Below are 10,035 nucleotides of genomic sequence, written 5' to 3'. Positions count from 1 at the left end.
AGCCCTCCTGATGGCAATCACGTCCTGGCGGATTGTGATGGGCAGCACCAAGTAGCCCCGCTACCAATCATACCTATCATAGTTACATGAACAATAGATATTTTTAGATATGAATAGATAATAAGAGAATTGCAAAAAAAAGTGAAAAATGAATTACATGTTGTCCAAAAAATTTAAACCTTATAGTGCCTACAAATGAGGATAAGATAGTTCCTAGAACATATAAGTTTCATTTATATCCAAATTAATTAACATAGCCAAGTTATAGGTAAAAAATGAAGTGTTAAGTACTCGTGCATATCATCCAAACAAGAAACAGAAAAACACTTGTGTGACAAAGAGGGACAATGCATAAAACAGTGCACAAGATTCATCAAAATATCACTGGGGAAAAACTCATACCACTTGATATAACTCAAAAGGCTACGAAGGAGATGGTACTGGACATATATAAGAATATGGACATTTAGCCCATGATACATTTCTCTTGCAACCATAAGAGATTGTTATCAAGCATATAGCTGAAAAAATTAGTATTTCACAGGAACAATAAAAAATTAACAAATTGAGATGAAAATTTACCAACAGCAGTGAGGTGACATGTTTCTCAACAGCCAGGACAACACCATCCTTCAACCCGATGGCAGTAGAGCCCAGCTGCATTCCATAATAGAAGGATTACATACAGACCAGAATAAGAACATCAAATTTTCAACAAAAAAGATTACAAAAAGAAAGACATCAAGTTTCATCAGGAATACCACTAGGAAAAAACTCTACCACTGGAAATTACAAACTAGTTCTCCAACAAATAAGAGACGATGTTTGGAACATCTGTCATTTGGCGCAGAAAAATTAAAACTACATTTTCTGTGTGTACATCTAAATCCCAAAGATGCAAATTGTTAGAATATTCAAGTACACATACATTTAGTGAGATCTAAGATGCATAGTTCCATTTAGAAAACAAAAATAAAGATGTAGTATATTCTACATTTTTAAATGCAGAACATGGTCTGGCACATTACATTACAAAGCAAGAAGACTTGCACACACAACAGAAGTACAAGTCCAGCCAACTAACTTGCACATACTTCGTTCAAGCAGGACATGGTCTGGTTCATTACATTACAAAGCAAGAACCTATGCAAAAGAGAAGAAAGCAAAATAAAATTAGGTACTGCAAGCCTCACCATTTAAAAAGATGTTCAGCAATACAGCTAGTTATGTACGAAGAGATGCAAGCAACAAAAGAATTAATTAATGGAACAAATTTATGTGGTTTTGTTGTACTGTATCTGTCCATAATATCCCAAAGAGGAAACTACCACAAATCTTTCACTAGCAGGTAGTTCATCACACAAATGCATTACATATTTTGTTTGAAAACAGTCCATGAATGCAGAATAAATGCAGGGGGTCGATTTCTCAATGGCAAGGCAAGATTGAATTGGCATTAGTACCTAATTTTGTTATTACTTAATATGAATTACCAGCAATAAGCTAGCTAAGATCTTTTATGAGCCAAACAACCAGCACTAGTTGGAATAAACAAACAAAGATCTTACCCTGCTATTGAGAAACTAATAAAAAGGCAAACAACCCAGCTAGAAATGGAGCAATCATTTAGTTTCAATCTGGAGTAGAATATTCACTTCCAGGCAAGAATTAGCAGTTCAAAAGCTTCAGCAATAATCACACATCGACGGGAGTACATTAATCTGTTCTGGTTCTAAGGACTAAGCTATATGATAGCTAAAGAAAATGAACATGGGAAATCTGTCTATTCTTTTAGATTCGTAAGAAAACTCTGTAGCAATGTAAATTCTAGTAACATGCGACTGGCTGCCTTGGTCAAAATCTTAACACCTAGTCATGGCAATATTAGTTTCTTTCTTCCAACTGAAAAATGGTTCATGGTATGAAAAATCAAACATAGAAGAGGCTCTCACAAGATATGAATGATGTGCTAAGCAACATCAAGGACAAAAATTACAGAGAGGACAACCTTGTGTACGACCTAGTTGGGACAACCTTGTCAGCATGTACAAATAATATTGTGGAACAGAGGGGATGGGGACAGGACTGGATGGGGAGAAGCAAAGCCTCACCAGATCTTGAGGAGGAGCACAGGGAAGAGGTGTCGTGGGAGTCGTGGGGTTGCCGGCGAGATCCAAGAGGACGTCATTGGCACACGAGCGTCGCCAAGATCCCATGGTCAGCTCGCCGTCGGACGTCGCCCTCCTCCCACCTCTTCTGCCACTCGGCCCCCTCCTCTTGTCCTGCACGTTTTTCCCTCCCCTGACCGGCCAAGGATGCGGTGGTCATCGCCATGGTGGTTGACGGTGCGGTGGTTGTCCAGATCTGAAAAGATGTAATAGATGTCAGGGAATAGAGTGGCGGCAGTTGATGGTGCGGTGGTCATCGTCCTACCTCTAGAGATGAGAGGGAGGGCCAGCGGCGAGCTAGGGGAAGAGAAAGGTGATGAGGTCTTGGGTGGCGGCATTGTGTGGGGGACGATGGGGAATCAGGAGGGGGCTGTGTAAGGGAGAGAGGAGGGGCGGGGGGAGGGTTAGGGTTAGGCTTTTATATGGGTAAATGCCAGGCGGGCTGTAGCGGGCTTGGGCGGGCTTGTGGGACTGTACTATGCCGTCCATGACAGTTCTTAAAAATGTCATCGCAAATCCGTCACGTATTAACAGATTTCTTGTAGTGTAATATGCATGTGCTTGCTGCTCCTACTTGCAATTATTATGAGAGAGTAACTACATCTCCACCTCTCTATGTTTCCAACACGATAAAATTGCAAGAAACTGTTTATACTATGCATTGGTCTTTACTTTGTGTGCATGAATTGTTCTTTTATGACATGCCGATGCATAGGAAGAGAGTTAGACTTCGTTGTTGCATGATATATGTTACTTTGTTCTCACTACTAAATCACAAATCATTGTTAATTAAAATTGGCTTTGATATACCTTGGGATCTGGGTGGATCCATTACTTGAGCACTATATGCCTAGCTTAATGGCTTTAAAGAAAGCGCTGCCAGGGAGACAACCCGGAAGTTTTAGAGAGTCATTTATTTCTGTTGTGTCCTTTTATAAAGTTTAAAAAAGAAAAAATAATAAAGATGGGAACCTAAAACTTTTTCAAAAAGAAAAGCGAAAGTGAGAAAGACGAGCATTGTTAAAATGGGAGCTAGCCTTGAACTTTGTTCATGCCCATGGAAACTTTGTGACCGTTGATTACATAAACTTTTCAAAAAAATGATTATCCCCATGTACAATTCCATTGTATTATAAAAATAATGTGTCAAGATTTGCCTTTAGGATGTTTACATTGCTTGTTGGTTTATGCGGTGCAGAACAGAAACTTTGGCTGTAGTGCACGATTTTACATTTTTTACTGGAACGTCAAACGGTTCTGGAACTTTCTGCACTGTCTCTATATTTTTTTTTTATTTTTCCTAATTTTGGCAGAACTTTTGGAGTACCAGAGGTATGGTGAATGTCCAGATTACTATAGACTGTCCTGTTTAAAACATATTCTGATTTTGATGCATTGTTTGCTTGTTTTGATGAAACTATCGATTTCTATCAGTGGATTAAGGCATGGAAAAGTTAAATTACGGTTGATACAGTGCAAAAACAAAATATGAATTGGTTTACAATAGTACTTAGAGTAGTGATTTGCTTTATTATACTAACGGATCTTACCGAGCTTTCTGTTGAGTTTTGTGTGGATGAAGTGATCAAAGATCGAGGAGGTCTCAATATAAGGAGAAGGAGGAGAGGCAAGAGCTCAAGCTTGGGGATGCCCAAGGCATCCCAAGTAAATATTCAAGGATACTCAAGCGTCTAAGCTTGGGGATGCCCCGGAAGGCATCCCATCTTTCTTCAACAAATATCGGTATGTTTTTGGTTTCGTTTCGTTCATGTGATATGTGCAAATCTTGGAGCGTCTTTTGCATTTAGTTTTCACTTTTCTTTTATGCACCATGCTGGTATGAGATCGTCCTTGGTTGATTTATAGAATGCTCATTGCACTTCACTTACATCTTATGAGTATGGCTTTATAGAATGCTTCATGTGCTTCGCTTATATCATTTGAAGTTTGGATTGCCTGTTTCTCTTCACATAGAAAACCGCCCACTACTAAGAAAAGGGCTATAGATGATATGGCCACTAATGGCGCACCAGACAGGTGGTGCGCCACTACTATATAGCAGTGGCGCACCATGTGTTGATGCGCCATTAGTGTGATAGACACTAATGGCGCACCAAACCCACGGTGCGCCACTAGTAACATTTTTTTTATTTTTCCAAAAATACTAATGGCGCACCAGGGCACAGTGCGCCATTACTAGTTTTAACTAGTAATGGCGCACCTGCCACACAGTGCGCCACTACTATAATTTTTTTTTGCAAACTACTAATGGCGCACCACAAGCTGGTGCGCCATTAGTAACCAGGGTTACTAATGACGCATTTGTGGGTGGTGCGCCATAAGTAACCTGGGACCAGCTAGATATTTTGGACAGCCACACCTACACACTCACTTTCCCCACTTCATTTTCTCCACCTCCTCCTCCAAGTTTGTCTCGGCTGCCTCCTCCTCCTCACCTCATTTGCACCAAAGATTCATCCAAACTAGCAGGGCCACCCGCGCATTTGCGTGGCTAGAATAACCCTTCTTCATTGTTTCCTCTGACCACTATACGGCCTCCCAATAAACTATTGTTTGATTTAATTTGCCAAAAAATTATATGTCATATAAAAAGATTATGGACAAAACTAAAGCCACAATGAAACATCTAGTGCATTATATTCTTGAAGAAATTCCTTATGCGTGAGGTGGGAAGACAGATACAATACCATAAATGGGCTTTCATACAGAACATCATTTTCCCCCTCATTGACTCATTTCTCCTCGCCCCACATTTTGTATCACTTCAGCAATATGTTTTTTAGCGATCCCCTCACTAAGAATTAAATCTAAACATGAACATCGCATATCTAAAGTTATGTTCTCCCACTCAAGTCGATGACTGCGGCATTCTTAGATGCCTTTCTCTGTTAATGAAATATCATGTCTACATACATAGTTATTATCACCCATATGGGTGTATCTTGATAACTTTTACATTAAATATTTTCTCGGACTCACGCTCTTCTAATCTTATTAATGCTAATCATGTCTGTGATGCTTTATATCATCTTGAATTTTAAATGTTTTCATTAATTGTACGAGTCATCAAGTATTTATTGTATATATAATTTATTTTAGTGTTTATCTTCTCATGAATTTCATACGAAGTGCAAATAGTATCAGTGTTGTAGTTTATTTCTTATTGAGAACCACAATTTCATGCCTAAAGTATGCGTATACTCTAATCACCACATCTGTGCAAAATATACTTCATCCTACAGAGTCCAATTGACGTGAAACTTCACGGAACTTATTTTTGGACCAGAAGAAGCCCACAGAGTATCGGAGATGGACCAGAAGAGTCCCGGGCTGCCCACAAGGGTGGGGGGCGCGCCCACCCCCCTGGGCGCGCCCCCTGCCTCGTGGACAGCCCGAAGATCCACCGACGTACTTCTTACTCCTATAAATACCCATATACCCTAAAAACTTCGGGAAGCAGAATAGATCGGGAGTTCCGCTGCCGCAAGCCTCTATAGCCACCAAAAACCAATCGGGGCCCAGTTTCGGCACCCTGCCGGAGGGGGAAACCCTCACCGGTGGCCATCTTCATCATCCCGGCGCTCTCCATGACGAGGAGGGAGTAGTTCTCCCTCGGGGCTGAGGGTATGTACCAGTAGCTATGTGTTTGATCTCTCTCTCTCTCTCTCGTGTTCTTGAGGTGATACGATCTTGAAGTATCGCGAGCTTTGCTATTATAGTTGTATCTTATGATATTTCTCCCCCTCTACTCTCTTGTAATGGATTGGGTTTTCGCTTTGAAGTTATCTTAACGGATTGAGTCTTTAAGGATTTGAGAACACTTGATGTATGTCTTGCGTGGGATACCCGTGGTGACAATGGGGTATTCTATTGATCCACTTGATGTATGTTTTTGTGATCAACTTGCGGGTTCCGCCCATGAACCTATGCATAGGGGTTGGCACACGTTTTCGTCTTGACTCTCCGGTAGAAACTTTGGGGCACTCTTTGAAGTACTGTGTGTTGGTTTGAATAGATGAATCTGAGATTGTGTGATGCATATCATATAATCATACCCACGGATACTTGAGGTGAGATTGGAGTATCTAGGTGACATAACGGTTTTGGTTGATTTGTGTCTTAAGGTGTTACTTTAGTACAAACTCTATGATAGATTGAACGAAAATAATAGCTTCATGCTATTTTACTACGGACTCTTGAATAGATCGATCAGAAAGGATAACTTTGAGGTGGTTTCGTACCCTACCATAATCTCTTCGTTTGTTCTCCTCTATTAGTGACTTTGGAGTGACTTTTTGTTGCATGTTGAGGGATAGTTATATGATCCAATTATGTTATTATTGTTGAGAGAACTTGCACTAGTGAAAGTATGAACCCTAGGCCTTGTTTCAACGCATTGCAATACCGTTTACGCTCACCTTTATCATTAGTTACCTTGCTGTTTTTATATTTTCAGATTACAAAAACCTATATCTACCATCCATATTGCACTTGTATCACCATCTCTTCGCCGAACTAGTGCACCTATACAATTTACCATTGTATTGGGTGTGTTGGGGACACAAGAGACTCTTTGTTATTTGGTTGCAGGGTTGCATGAGAGAGACCATCTTCATCCTACGCCTCCCACGGATTGATAAACCTTAGGTCATACACTTGAGGGAAATTTGCTACTGTCCTACAAAGTTCTGCACTTGGAGGTCCAACAACGTCTACAAGAAGAAGGTTGTGTAGTAGACATCAATGACGTCCCGCGAACTTCGATCCAGCAGAGCTTCGAGGGAGAGTTCCGTCAGCACGACGGCGTGATGACGGTGATGATGAAGCTACTGACACAGGGCTTCGCCTAAGCACCACTACGATATGACCGAGGTGGATTATGGTGGAGGGGGGCACCGCACACGGCTAAAAGATCAATGATCAACTATTGTGTCTCCAAGGGGTGCCCCCCTCCCCGTATATAAAGGAGTGGAGGAGGGGGAGGGCCGGCCCTCTCTATGGCGCACCCTGGGGGAGTCCTACTCCCACCGAGAGTAGGATTCCCCTTTTCCTAGTAGAACTAGGAGCCCTTCCAAGTAGTAGGAGTAGGAGAGAAGGAAAGGGAAAGGAGAAGAGAAGGAAGTAGGGGGCGCCACCCCTCCCCCTAGTCCAATTCGGACTAAGCATTGGGGGGGGGGGCGCATCCTCTCCTCTCTCTTTCCCCTAAAGCCCAATAAGGCCCATATACTCCCCGGTGAATTCCTGTAACTCTCCGGTACTCCGAAAAATACCCGAATCACTCGGAACCTTTCCGATATCCTAATATAGTCGTCCAATATATCGATCTTTACGTCTCGACCATTTCGAGACTCCTCCTCATGTCCCTAATCTCATCTGGGACACCGAACTACCTTTGGTACATCAAAACACATAAACTCATAATACAAATCATCACCGAACGTTAAGCATGCGGACCCTACGGGTTCGAGAACTATGTAGACATGACCGAGACATATCTTCGGTCAATAACCAATAGCGGAACCTGGATGCTCATATTGGCTCCTACATATTCTACGAAGATCTTTATCGGTCAAACCGCATAACAACATACGTTGTTCCCTTTGTCATCGGTATGTTACTTGCCTGAGATTCGATCGTTGGTATCTCAATACCTAGTGCAATATCGTTACCGGCAAGTCTCTTTACTCGTTCCGTAATACATCATCCCGCAACTAACTCATTAGTTAGAATGCTTGCAAGGCTTATAGTGATGTGTATTACCGAGTGGGCCCAGAGATACCTCTCCGACGATCGGAGTGACAAATCCTAATCTTGAAATACACCAACTTAACAAGTACCTTCGGAGACACCTGTAGAGCACCTTTATAATCACCCAGTTACGTTGTGACGTTTGGTAGCACACAAAGTGTTCCTCCGGTAAACGGGAGTTGCATAATCTCATAGTCATAGGAACATGTATAAGTCATGAAGAAAGCAATAGCAACATACTAAACGATCAAGTGCTAAGCTAACTGAATGAGTCAAGTCAATCACATCATTCTCCTAATGATGTGATCTCGTTAATCAAATGAAAACTCATGTCTATGGTTAGGAAACTCAACCATCTTTGATTAACGAGCTAGTCAAGTAGAGGCATACTAGTGACACTATGTTTGTCTATGTATTCACACATGTATTATGTTTCCGGTTAATACAATTCTAGCATGAATAATAAACATTCATCTTGAAATAAGGAAATAAATAATAACTTTATTATTGCCTCTAGGGCATATTTCCTTCATACACACATCGAACGCCGAGACTCCACTGCGCCACGCCGCCGAGATCCACAATCGTCCATGTGTAAGATGAAACACCAATCCACGAAAGATGCTGCCCGCTGGTCCCTCGGGCCCATGCACACCTCCAAGACTAACGCCCCCAAGGAGGAAACGACACAAGAGCGTCGCCCTCATCCAATCTACCGATCTAGGGTTTCCCCTGGAGGTAACAAATAGATATCTGGAACTTCTTCACGGCGATGTCTTCAAGAAGAGAACGACACATAAGAGCGCCACCATCGCCGCCTTGGCATCTAGCCGAGCGCAAGGATTTCACCCTAATCTGTTCGAAGAACCTCCATCAAGTCTTGTGTATGGATAGCCTCCATCTCCACCAGAGACTGGAAGTAGGCTCCAGGCCCCCGCCACCTGACCAGCCAGCAGTCGCGCCACACGAGCAGCAGGGCCGCCCGTAAGCCCCAGCCGCGCCACCGGAGAGCTCTACACTAGACCCTGCCACCGACCCAGGGGAGGACGACGCCACGTACGCCCAGCAACCACCGCCGCCAGCCCATGCCATCGCGCCGCCGCGCCCCACGGCCGCGTCTCGCCGCCACTAGAAGAAACCTTCCCGCGCCACCATCCTCGGGGAGGAGAAGTGTAACACCCCGGATATAACTTTCCCAATTTGTACTCCAACTCTTGCCATTTCCGGCGTTAAGTTATTTTATTTTCTCGGGTTCGGGTTTTTGTCTCTGTGTGTTGTTTTCGTTGTCATGCATCTCATATCATGTCATCATGTGCATTGCATTTGCATACGTGTTCATCTCATGCATTCGAGCATTTTCCCCGTTGTCCGTTTTGCATTCCGGCGCTTCGTTCTCCTCCGGTGGTCATTTCTAGCTTTCTTTCGTGTGTGGGGATTAATCATTTCCATATTGGACCGAGACTTGCCAGGCGGCCTTGGTTTACTACCGGTAGACCGCCTATCAAGTTTCGTATCATTTGGACTTCGTTTGATACTCCAACGGTTAATCGAGGGACCGAAAAGGCCTTGTGTGTGTTGCAGCCCAACACCCCTCCATTTTGGCCCAAAACCCGCCTAACTTTGCTCCATCATCTAGAGCGTTCGATCACGATCGCGTTGCCAAAAACTGCACCTCATTTGGACTCTCCTAGCTCCCTCTATGCCTATTTAAACACCCCCCCGATTTTCGGATCTCCTTCCTCCCCGAAACCCTAAAATTCCGCTCGCGCAGCCACCGGACATGTCCGTTTCTGGTCGGACGCACCGCACCGCCGCCCCGATCCAATAGGAAGCCGCCACGTCACCACCGCCGATCCTCTCTCTCCTCCGGCCCGGAGAGCCCGGATCGGGCCCTCCCGGCCCGCGCGCCGCCGCCCGGTCTCCTCCAGCCGCGCCGCCCTGCTCCTTGCCGCGCCTCGCCGGTGCAGCCTCCTACCTCTGCCAGCCGCCGTCGCCGGCGCCGCCCCGCCGCCTCGCTGCACCACCGGGCCGCCGCGCCGCCCCGCCGCCTCGCTGCACCACCGGGCCGCCGCGCCGCCCCGCCGCCTCGGCCGCCGCG

The sequence above is a fragment of the Triticum dicoccoides genome, chromosome 7A, assembly GCF_002162155.2.
Source record: "Triticum dicoccoides isolate Atlit2015 ecotype Zavitan chromosome 7A, WEW_v2.0, whole genome shotgun sequence".
Lineage (NCBI taxonomy): Eukaryota > Viridiplantae > Streptophyta > Magnoliopsida > Poales > Poaceae > Triticum > Triticum dicoccoides.
This window is presented reverse-complemented; position numbering follows the sequence as displayed.